Genomic DNA, 13,255 nt, shown 5'->3' on the forward strand with positions numbered 1-13,255 from the left:
GAAAAAAGAAAAAGATCCCTTAAAGCATATTATACAGCATAGTTCTTGTACTGTGTCATTTGGCCCTCTGTAACACCTAAAAAACCTGGCTGATCCTGTCAGTTTCTATCCTCCCCTCTGTAAACTGACCATGATGTATCAAGGCTGCTGAGCCCTGACACCATGGTCAGTTTACGTGCTTCCGACATCCGCAGCCCAGCACTGTCCTCTGTACTCCTCTCCCCCCTCACCTCCCTGCCTGTCTACTCATGTCAGTGCCCGCCCCCTCCCCTCCTGCTGCTCTTATATTAAATTTAAAATCTGCCCATACCCTCTGTAATATAACAATAAATGTCCCTGTGTCTGTGTTAAAGAAAAAATATGCATCAGTACCTATCCCGGCAATCACGTGACAGCTCGGCTCTCTCGCTCCTCTCTTCCCCTCCTCTCCGGCTGACGTCAGCAGCAGTGCTCAACTCGCCCACTGGAGCTATTAGCCGGGCAGAGGAGAGAGCCGAGGAATCAGCTGAGCACCGAGAGCCACTCTGATTTAGGTACAGATCGGCATATTTTTTTCTATAAGACAGGCACAGGAGCACCTAGTGTTATATTATAGAGGGGATGGCATGATTTTATATAAGTGGCCTAACGACCACTCTAAGCACCTCAATGCAGCCGAGGCAATGAGTAGGGTACTCCAAACTCATAAATTACTTACTTTTTTAGATAAAGCGGTAAGAGGATATTTACATAATTATGTATATATTGCAGTGGGTGCAGGTGTGGAACCAGATGACTTCTGGATGGTCAATCACCCCCCAAAAAAAGGGGAAACACAGATATAATGTATATAGGAAGAAAAGTACTGTCTAGTGGCTGACACTGATAGTGTATAGTGTCAGTCAATAGCTAGAAATTGGACACAAACTGTATCACACATATGAAGTTGCCGAAACAGGGGGCGAGAAAAGAAAAGGGGGGGGGGAGGGAAATGTTATTACATGTCCCACCACAAGAAGTAACCAACCTAGAAACAAAAAGAAATAAAATAAATTCAAACCCCTTATTTGAAAATTACGAAAAGATTGCAAACCCTCAAATTAAACACAAACGCGTTGATGCACAAGGACTCACTCAACTGTTCATTTTTCTGGAACACCATTACTGTGAATTGGTGTATTATTTTTGTCACACAATACATATTTGTGCACATGTTTTTACTAATGCACGTGCTTTATTTTAATATATTCTTTGCTTTTCAAAAATAAAATATAGGGTTTTATACTATTCAGTGTCCCATTTGCCTTTAAAGTCTAGCCAATGTTTTCTTTTTTCTACCATCTGTTTAAGTTTCGGACAGAATGGGGAAGGGATAGACACTTAAACTGGCCATACATGGATCAAATATCGACCAGTTCAGCAGGGACTGGCTGAATTTTGATCCTTGATCAGTGCCGCCAGCTATTGCCGGGTACACTGGTCATTATTTTCTCCTGGAGAGGAAGGCTCCCTTCCGGCAGTAAACAATAGCACAGCGGGAGGATTCCCCCATTCACAATGAATGTGTGACTGGGGAAATTAGCTCATTCGTTTTTTTTTTTTTCAACCTGCTGGTTGAATGAAAAAAAAATCATATATATGGCTTTAGCCAGTTTTTTTTTTTTTTTTGTGAGACAGGAAGTGATGGGAAATCTTTCAAGTGCGACACATACTACAACAAACCAATCTTTGGAAAAATGTTAGACCCAAGTTAAAATTACTGTCTGTGTTTTTGTGTCCTAGTCTCAGTTTCTCCCCTCCGTTCTTGTCCTGTTGTCATGGTGGCATAAAGTAAGGTAAAATATCCTTGATGGGGTATTAACTTACACTTCCCAAGTTTTTACAAAACTAAGAAAAGCTTTGCCTGGAGTTGTGCTTTAAGTGGTTTTATATAGTGTAAATCTAAGAATAAACCAAGTCTGACAGGGCGAAGCCCCGCAGACGGGGAAAATGGGGATTTTAATGTGCCCAAAATATAGAAGAAAAATGGATCATAAAAAAATATATACATTTTATTAAAGAAAAATATTATAATAAATACATAAAAATACAGCATACAAATGATGTATTTACAAAACCTAACACATCCTGTAGTGTAGTGGATCAATGCGTTTTGCCCACAATCTGGGCTTTCTCAGGATACGGATGTGTTCGAAATTTTTCAGAATTAAACACCTTATAATAGACAAAACAACATCATGTAAATAGTCAATACATATATATATATATATATATATATATATATATATATATATATGAACCTGTAAATATGCAGTACAATCGTATACAAATCTTATACACCATCAATAAGGGAAACAATCCATAGACAGATAAGCACACAAAAAATAAAAATATTTTAATTTATTAGACATAACTTTGTGATGCCATTTGACAGTATATACATTTACAATACTGTATATACAACAATGAATCTAATAAGAACTTTCCAAGTGCCACATTAAATCTTTAAGATCAAAAGTGAAAAAAGGTCCTGATAAGGAAAAAATCCCTAGCTGGACTTCTAAATATGGACTTTATAGGCACAATACAACACCTTCATTAGTATAAAAAAAATGTATACTTTATTACAATACAAAAAATATCCACAGTACATAAACAAATTGGGTAAGAAACACTCTCATAACATGAAACACCCTCTACTGGAACAGTACTTATAAGCCTGAACACTAGTTTATGAGTGGGTTTCTTACCCGTTTTTTTTTTTTTTTATGTACTGTGGATATTTTCATTGTATTGTAATCAAGTATGAATTTTTTATACTATGATGGTCTTGTGGTGTGCCTATAAAGTCTGTATCTAGGGGGTCCAGACAGGGATTTTTTCCTTATCAGGTCCTTCTTTCACTTTTAATTATATCAGTATATATATATATATATATATATATATATATAGTACACCCCTTACATTTTTGTAAATATTTTATTACATCTTCTCAAGTGACAACACTGAAGAAATGACACTACAATATAAAGTAGTGAGTGTACAGCTTGTATAACAGTGTAAATGTACCTCCCCTCAAAATAACTCAACACACAACCAATAATGTCTAAACCACTGGCAACAAAAGTGAAAATGTCCAAATTGGGCCCAAAGTGTCAATATTTTGTGTGGCCACCATTATTTTCCAGCACTGCCTTAACTCTCTTGGGCATGGAGTTCACCAGAACTTCACAGGTTGCCATTGGAGTCCTCTTCCACTCCTCCATGATGACATCACTGGACTGGTGGATGTTAGAGACCTTGCGCTCCTCCACCTTCCATTTGTTGATGCCCCACAGATGCTTAATAGGGTTAAGGTCTGGAGACATGCTTGGCCTGTCCATCGCCTTTACCCTCAGCTTCTTTAGCAAGGCAGTGGTTGTCTTGGAGGTGTGTTTGGGGTCGTTATCATGTTGGAATACTGCCCTGTGGCCCAGTTTCCGAAGGGAGGGGATCATGCTCTGCTTCAGTATGTCACAGTACATTTTGACATTCATGGTTGCCTCAATGAGTGCCGGCAGCACTCGACCATGACACTCCTACAACCATGCTTGACTGTATGCAAGACACACTTGTCTTTGTACTCCTCACCTGGTTGCTGACACGCATACTTGACACCATCTGAACCAAATAAGTTTATCTTGGTCTCATCAGACCACAGGACATGGTTCCAGTAATCCAAGTCCTTAGTCTGCTTGTCTTCAGCAAACTGTTTGCAGGTTTTCTTGTGCATCATCTTTAGAAGAGGCTTCCTTCTGGGACAACAGCCATGCAGACCAATTTGATGCAGTGTGCGGCGTATGGTCTGAGCACTAATAGGCCGACCCCCCACCCCTTCAACCTCTGCAGCAATGCTGGCAGAACTCATACGTCTATTACCTAAAAACAACCTCTGGATATGACGCTGAGTATGTGCACCAAACTTCCTAGGTTGACCATGGCGAGGATTGTTCTGAGTGGAACCTGTCCTGTTAAACCGCTGTATGGTCTTGGTCAACGTTCTGCAGCTCAGTTTTAGAGTTTTGGCGATCTTCTTTTTGCCTAACTTGTCTTTATGTAGAGCATCAATTCTTTTTTTTAGATCCTTAGAGAGTTCTTTGCCATGAGGTGCCATGTTGAACCTCCAGTGACCAGTATGAGAGAGTGAGAGCTATAATACCAAATTTTACACACCTGCTCCCCATTCACACCTGAGACCTTGTAACAACAGTGAGTCACATGACACCGTGGAGGAAAAATGGCTAATTGGGCCCAATTTGAAAATTTCCACTTAGGGGTGTACTCACTTTTGTTGACAGCAGTTTAGAAATGAATGGCTGTGTGTTGAGTTATTTTGAGGGGGCAGCAAATTTACACTGTTATACAAGCTGTACACTCACTACTTTACATTGTAGCAAAGTGTCACTTATTCAGTGTTGTCACATGAAAAGATATAATAAAATTTTTACAAAAATGTGAGGGGTGTACTCACTTTTGTGAGATACTGTATATACACACACACAAACACACACATACATACACAGTGCTCAGCATGCATGCGAGTACAATCCTTTTGAAAGTTAAGATTTTAATCAATATCTCAATGAACACAAGAACATTTGAGCATTTGTTTAGCTCATTACATGAAAGTAAGGCTAATATTTCCCCCCACCTTAATATTATAACTCAGATTACAAAATCTTCAGTTTTACTCAAATTAGTTGATGCAAAAATGAATACACCCAACAGCAAAAACTACTACATCTAGTATTCTGTATGACCTCCATGATTTATAAGGACAGCACCAATCTTCTAGGCATGAAATGAACAAGTTGGTGACACATTGCAACATCTATCTTTTTCCATTCTTCAAGAACAACTTTTTTTAGAGCCTGGATGCTGAATGGAGAGTGATGCTCTGCTCGTCTCTTCAGAATTCCCCATAGGTGTTCAATGGGTTCAGATCAGGAGACATACTTGGCCACTGAATCACTTTCACTGTGTTCTTTTTCAGAAATGCCACAGTGGCATTAGATGTGTGTTTTGGATCATTGTCATGTTGGAAAAATGCACGACAACAAAGGGCATTGAGTGATGGTAGTATCTTATCTTTTAATATAGAGCAGTACATATGTGAATTCATGATACCATCAATGAAATGCAGCTTTCTGACAGCAGCAGCACTCATGCAGCCCCAAAGAAGACACTGCCACCACCATGTTTCACTGTAGGCACCATGCATTTTTCTTTGTAATCCTCACCTTTGTGACACCATACAGTTTTGAAGTCACCAGTTCCAAAAACATTTATCTTGGTCTCACCACTCAGGAGTACAGAGTCCCAGTAGTCTTCTTCTTTTTCAGCATGGGCCCTGGCAAATTCTAGACGGGCTTTTTTTGTGCGTGGGCTTTAGGAGGAGCTTCCTTCATGAACGGAAACAATGCATGCCATTCCCCTGCAGTGTACACAGTGTTGTGTCACAGGAAACAATCACTACGGTTTGGCTTTCTACTTCTTTAGCTAACTGCAGTGAACTTGCATGGTGATTTTCTTCAACCCTTCTCATCAGATGACACTCCTGTTAAGGTGTTAGCTTCTGGACGTCTGTGAGGTGGTTGCAGTTCCATCTTTGTTACATTTTTGTATCACTATTGCTACAGTATTCTGACTGATAAGTAAAGCTTTTCTGATCTTCTTGTAGCCTTCACCTTTCTTGTGTAGAGAATTTTGTTTCTTTCTCAGGCCTTGTGACATTTCTCTTCCATGTGGGGCTATTGCTGACAGCATAAAATTGGAAGCGGTTTTCTTTATTAAGTGACTACCTTTTATAATCAACTGTCTGCTGGACACCTGTTTAATGAATACTTAAACTCACCTGCAGTTGAATTCTTGTTAATTGGGATTTTGCTGTCAAAACGTTAGCTTTGCTCCTAAGACTATCATTGGGGTGTATTCATTTTTGCAACATAGTCTCATATAGTTACATAGTTACATAGTTACATAGTAGGTGAGGTTGAATAAAGACAATAGTCCATCCAGTTCAACCTGTGTAGGTGTGTGTGGCTGTACTCATCTCACATACCCCTGAATGTTCTGATCCTTGAGATGTAAGTCTAAGAGTCTTTTGAAAGCCACCATACTACCTGCAGAAACCACCTCTTGTGGTAGAGAATTCCACAATCTTGTAGCCCTAACAGTAAAGAACCCCCCACGTTGCCTGTGGTTAAAACGCTTCTCCTCTAATCGCATTGTATGCCCTCGAGTCCTCATGTAATCCCTTCGAATGAACAGCTTTTTTTCTAAGCTGGGATCCCCATTAAGATATTTATAAATTGCTATCATGTCCCCCCTCAGACGTCTCATCTCCAGGGAGAATAAATCAAGCGATTGTAGACGCTCTTCATAGTCAAGGTCCTCCAATCCCCTAATTAGTTTAGTTGCCCTTCTCTGGACTCTCTCCAGCTCCAACACATCCCTCCTGAGGACTGACGACCAGAACTGGACAGAATACTCCAGATGCGGTCGGACCAGAGTTTTATAAAGTGGAAGGATTATAGTCTTATCTCTGGAATACATCCCTTTCTTTATGCATGCTAATATTCTGCTGGCTTTGGCAGCTGCCGCTTGACATTGCATGCTGTTGCCTAATCTATCATCAACCAAGACTCCCAGATCCTTCTCCATTTTTGATTCCCCCAAGGGTTCCCCTCCTAACGTGTATTGTGTTTTTATGTTTTTAGTCCCCAAGTGCAAAACCTTACACTTCTCCACGTTAAACCTCATTTGCCATGTCGTTGCCCACTCTGTAATTTTGTCCAGGTCATTCTGTAGGATATCTGCTTCATGCTGTGCAGTTATTGCCCTGGTCAATTTTGTGTCATCTGCAAAAACTGATAACGCACTACTGATCCCGTCCTCAATGCTGTTTATGAATAAATTGAACAAGGTTGGTCCCAGGACTGAGCCCTGGGGCACCCCGCTTACAACCTCAGACCAGTCTGAGTATGCGCTGTTTATTACCACCCTTTGGACACACCCTTTAAGCCAATTCCGTATCCAAGAGCAAACCCTGCTTTCGATACCTGCAGACCTTATTTTATAAATTAAGCGCTTGTGGGGAACTGTATCAAACGCCTTAGCGAAATCCAAGTACACCACATCCACTGGTCTCCCCCTATCTAGCTCACAGCTTACCTCCTCGTAGAATGCTAAGAGATTGGTTTGACAAGAACGCCCATTTGTAAACCCGTGCTGATTACTGCTGATGATGTTGTTGTCTTTAGCAAACTCTACGATATAGTCCCTTATCATCCCCTCCAGAAGTTTACATACTATTGATGTCAAACTGACAGGCCTATAATTTCCCGGGATATGCCTCTGGCCCTTTTTGAATATCGGAATCACGTTAGCTTTCTTCCAATCCCCTGGTACATCTCCTGTCCTAATACTGTCAGCAAAGATCAGGAACAGTGGTCTGGATATAACCTTACTGAGTTCCTTGAGTACTCTCGGATGTACGCCATCCGGGCCTGGTGATTTGTTTGTGTTAAGTTTATCCAGCCTTTCCCTGATTTCACCCTCTGTTAGCCATAGTGGCAAATCCTGTGTATTACTACTAACCATACAGTCATGGTCAGTGTACCCCTCCGTTTCCTGTGTAAAGACTGACGAGAAAAAAGCATTCAGCACGGTTGCTTTTTCAGTGTCCTCTGTAACCATCCCCCCATCATCGCTAATTATGTGTGCAATATGCTCTGCCCTAGTTTTTTTGCTGTTGATATATTTAAAGAATTTCTTTGGGTTTTTTTTACTATCCTCCGCTATTTGTCTCTCAAAGTTGATTTTAGCCATTTTGATTTCGTGTTTACTTTTCTTATTTGCCTCCTTGTATTGCTCGAAAGCCAATACAGTGCCCTCTGATTTATATTTCTTGAAGGCCATTTTTTTTTCCCTAATACGTTTTTTAACGTTACGGTTTAGCCAGCCAGGTTTGGCTTTGTCTCTTCTAAATTTATTTCCCATAGGAATGCACTGCAAGATGCCTTTGCCTAATATGTTCCTAAAGCATTCCCATTTTTCCTCTGTGGTCAGGGATCCCAGGGTTTGGTCCCAGTTTACCCTTTCCATCAATGAGTACAATTTTGGAAAGTTTGCCCTTCTGAAGTTTAGGGTTCTTATGTTCCCCACTTGCCTTGTTATATTGTTATTTATACTAAATGTGATCATCCTGTGATCGCTAGAGCCCAGGTTGTCCTGAACTACTACCTCCGAGATTATGTCTGGGTCATTAGTGATCAATAGATCCAGGACTGCATTTTCTCTAGTCGGAGAATCCACCAACTGTGACATGTAATTATCCAGTAAGGTTTCTGTGAATAGACGGGCCTTCTGTGAGTGTGCAGTCCCCTCTTCCCAGTCAATGTCAGGATAATTGAAGTCCCCCAATATGATGACTGATCCCAATTTTGCCACTTTACTCATTAGTGCTAAGGATTCCAGCTCTACCTCCTCCCCTTGGTTAGGTGGCCTATAGCAAACCCCCACAATTACTTTCCCCTTTTCTCCTTCCCTATGGAGTTCAACCCACACAGATTCTAACTCCATGCTCATCCCATCCGTAATGTCACTCCTTTCTATCACCTTTATATTGTTCTTGACATAGAGACATACCCCTCCCCCTCTTTTTCCTACCCTACCCTTCCGGTACATCGAATTAATTTGTTTGGAAAAATACTTTTTTGTGTGTGCAAATCAACAAATCTTGGTTGCAACCAATGGCTCGCATTTGAGGGAGTATTTTGTAGTATAGAGTCCCATAGAAAATGTTGATTCTGAAAGGAAAGTAGAGGTTTTCTAACAAATCTGTTGGGGTGTACTCATTTATGCTGAGCAATGTATATATATATATTATTCTGATCATGAATAACATCATAAGTAGTGACTGTTAAATGCATTCTATACTTTCAGGGGTAAACAAGAAGAAAGAAAAAGCAGAACATTAGCCTGTGACTTTATTCCAGTTATGTATCTATTACAAAATTGCTGTTTCATTGTAGTGTGTATTATATGCAGGTTGCCCTTCTGATCTTTAAGGGCCTGCTCGCACTGTCCGCACACTAAACCACAGCTGTCTAGTGTGCGGGCAGCTATCCATTTTGGCTGAAGTAATCTAGTAATGGAGGGCTACTTGTTACGCCCTAACGTCACTTCCGCCTTCCGGAACGCAAACCGGCTTTACCGCTGCTGTTCATGTACCAGCCAAATTTTTTAAGCCCGTGGTGTGTGAAACACACTCAAAAGACTTACACCCGCTGCATAAAAAAGTGCACACACGCAAAACGTGAGACACACAAAAAGTGCACAAGGCGTACACATAGCCCTCCTCCGAAGAGGAAGCGCGAGGCTCCTGACAGGGACTGAGGTACTCACTATGGCCTGCCCAGCCGAAGCCAGGCAGACCCCGTTCTCCAGGGGGACTGCCGAAACAGCCCACCCCAAGTACTTGGTGGGGCTCCCCCGAAGGGAGACCCCATGAGGGAGGTTGAACTAAGCCAGAAGGCCATGTCCACCCCCGCCCAAGACGTTCAGGGCAGGCCCGAGGACCTACGCCGTACTAATCGTGCAGTGATCAACCAAAAAGGGACAAACGTGACACACGACAAAGAAAAAGAGTGGGGAAAGGGGAAGTGGAGAAGTCCTGGGTAGTGTCAAAATGCGAGACCTTGACAGGCCCCCCGGCCAGGAATAAGAAATTCCTCTGGTGCTGGCCAAAAGGCCCGTCCCAAGAGGCAGGTGCGGAAAAAGTGTGATGGTGCAGTGACCAAGGTGCCAAAGAATTCAGGTGAGCTGCCCCTCACCAGTGAGAATTGAGGCACCCCAGGGGCACATACACCACTGGCTTTTTTGGTCTCGGCCCCTGGTCAGACCCAGTGTAGCCCTTACCTACCAGGAGGCTTGGAACATAGACAGCTTAGGGAGAACCTGCCTTCAACTGGGGACAAGCCTTTTGCAAGGCCAGATTCAACCCAGGAGGAAAGGCTCCCCCACCGCCATCCAAATTCCTTACCAATTACATCCAGGAGCAATACTAACCGTCCTTTCTTGCTCCCTTCAAACTGGCAGGGGCGGATCCCATTCAAATCAGAAGGCATCGGACCCGTCCGGCTTTCTCTGACAGTGCCTACTTCCCAGTCCTCCAGTTTCGCCTGGAGCGCCCTGGTTCATTTCAGCCCCTGCCGATACTAACCATCAAGGTCCTTACCAACTGATAAGAACAGATACTACACTTGATCTTAGCCAATAGGCCGAGAAGCCGATACTTCAGTTCTGTGATGTAAGTGACTACTATTTTTATTAAAATTACCTTGTATACTACACTATGAGCCTCCCCTTTATGTTTTATGCGGCTCACTGAGACCACCAGGGTTCCGATAAATGCATAAGAGGACACCTATACAGCCCCTCCATTATAGTGGATTGGATCCTGCAACACATATCCTAAGCCCACAAGGGATCTGTGACCAGCCCAAGGAACCACTTACCCACGCTAGACCCCAAGGGGTCATCTGGTAAGGATTCCTCCCTATGTCTGCATGCGGAATCGTGTCTTACTGAGCACAGCACTTTCTCAGAAAACACATATAAGGACTGTTTAAATAATAGTGAAGACTATCTCCATCAGCACTTCTTGCACTTTTTGGCACTAAGGATTGTGGCAATATTATTTGCACTTGGCACTATAAGGATTTTTGTTTACAAACCGTATTTTCAAGCACAGCCACTTTTTCCTTTTTCAGCACATTGCATATTGTTGCACATATTGTTGGGACTATTATGAATTTATTTGTATTGTTTACATCAATTCCCCAACTCTAAGCACAGTCACTTTAATTTTGCATATTGTCGCACATGATATTGTTTGCTAATATCTTGTTTGAGCGCTGTCCCCTTGTATTGCAATCCCCACAATTTTATTAATTTATTGTTTGACTAGCTGCTCAAAACCACTATTAATTTGATATTATTCGTTTTTCACAAATTATTCATTTATCTAATATTTAGTCAATAATTTTAAAATATTTATTTGTTCACAAACATCAAAAATACCTAGGCGAGTTTACACATATTGTTCTTCAATGGAGGGCGGTGTGATGCGCTGTTTTTTCTATGTGTCCACTTTATCTAAAGTGCACACAATGGCGCTTCATTCATGTTAATCACCTTTATCATTGGGTATCCTATGTCTATTGATGTTGCTGCATTATGTAAAACTATCGGAATAGCTTTTACATTTTGGAATGGGGTGCCTCAAGACTGTCCATAATTTTGAAGAGTGTTTAGAGATTGTCCATAATTTTACATGGTGCCTTGACTGAAAAAAGGTTGATTGCCTTATGCATTTGCACAATTGTCACAAATAATCACTGTAATGTGTCTAATATGGCTAAATACTATGATCGTCATCTCCATCTAGTGACCAAGATGTGGAATGTTCCTGAAATACCATCGATAGGAAAATATAGCATTATGGCCACTAGATGGAGCTGGCAATCATAGGAAATAAACATATTAGACACACTATGGCAATTATTTATAATGGCTGTGCAAATGCTTGAGGCATTCACACAGCTAATTCCTTTTTAAACAACCCCTTCAGATTTGGGCAGATTTGGTGAAAAAGAGCAGGGTTAAGAGCTGGGTAAGGTAAAGTGTTAAAGTAGTTCTAAAGTCTAAGGCCCCTTTTACACATACGGTCCGTTTGTCCTTTTTTCATCCATCCGTTGACGGATGAAAAATGGAAATCAATGCATCTCTATGTAAAAACAGATGACAACGGATGATCATCCGTTAACATCCGTTTTCATCCACTTCCGTCAATGTCCGTTTTTTGGAACGGATGAATGCCCTATTTTTCATCTGTCAAAAAAACGGATCGGACGAAAAAACGGATGTAAATGGGCAAACGGTCCGTTTTTCATCCATTTTTGCATTGGTAGTGGATGTAAAAAAAAAAACAGATGAAAAATGGATGAAAAACAGATGAAAAACAGATGAAAAATGGATGAAAAACAAATGAAAAATGGATGAAAAACAAATGAAAATGGATGAAAAACGGATAAAAAACTGATACATTTTGACGTGACTGAACTGATGAACTGAACGGACCGTATGTGTGAAAGGGGCCTAAATCTTTTTTTACCTTTAATGAATTCTCTGCAATAGGGTGAAAACGCCCCACTAATTGCCCCCCCCAGTCCCTAAACACTTACCTGACGCCTCTCACTGTGCACTGTCCCTGGCTACAGAACCACTTCTCCACTTCCTGGTCTTACAGAAGACACTATGAGCCAGAGCTGCTTCTGTTAGTCAAACTTTTGTGAGGAGGGGAGGGGGGCGTGGCTTGCCAGAGCTGTTTGTCTATAGACGCACACAGCCTGGCTTGGGAGCGCGCCCACACAGGCACCTTCATAGCACACAGATTGCTAAGGGGGTACTCAGAAGAAGAAGGAGTGGAGAGTGCCAGTTGGGAACTCCAGAAGAGCAGGTGGGGGACAACTTTATCATTGTACAGATAAGTATGACCTCTTTTTTTTTTATTTGAATTAAAAAATACCTTTAAAATGACTTTAAGGGAAGATTTTATGGTTTAAGGAGGGTAAGTAGGGGAGAGTAAAGTGTCAGGGAAGCTGTTTTAGTGTAAAGCATTTTTTTTTTTCAGGTTAGGTAAGCTGCATTTTTTTTCCCACTCTATACCAAGATGTGTGGGTGAAGATCTTTATTGCATGGTGGCCCCATCCACCAGTTCACTACAGCACCCTACACGAACCATACTCGTAAGGAGTACGATGTATACTGTACAACTTCTCTGTACAGCCAATTTTCTTCCATTTACTAGTACTGGCTGCCTCCATGCAGTGCAGTGGTAGTACAGAAATATAAACACATGGCTCTTCATGCTATATGGGGCTGAGCGCCTGTGTGAATGAGCCCTTAGTTTAGATTTTACTAAAGACCAAAGTTATATATTCCAGCCAGTTTGAAGTCTTTCACTTTTTTCTCTTTATAGTCCTGTACCGCCATGTGCTACAATCTTCAACTGATTTTTTCTTCTAAATAAACTTGTAGCGCTGGAGAAGAGAGGAGGGGGTGTCTGACCAGAGCTATTACATATTATTGATGTCACTGGCGGGATGGTCAAACTCTGGTGCTTATTGGATTGCCCAGTCACACTGGATACTTACCATAACAGAAAATTGGA

The sequence above is a fragment of the Pelophylax lessonae genome (assembly GCF_965119305.1).
Source record: "Pelophylax lessonae genome assembly, chromosome: 3".
In the NCBI taxonomy this organism is placed as follows: Eukaryota; Metazoa; Chordata; class Amphibia; order Anura; family Ranidae; genus Pelophylax; species Pelophylax lessonae.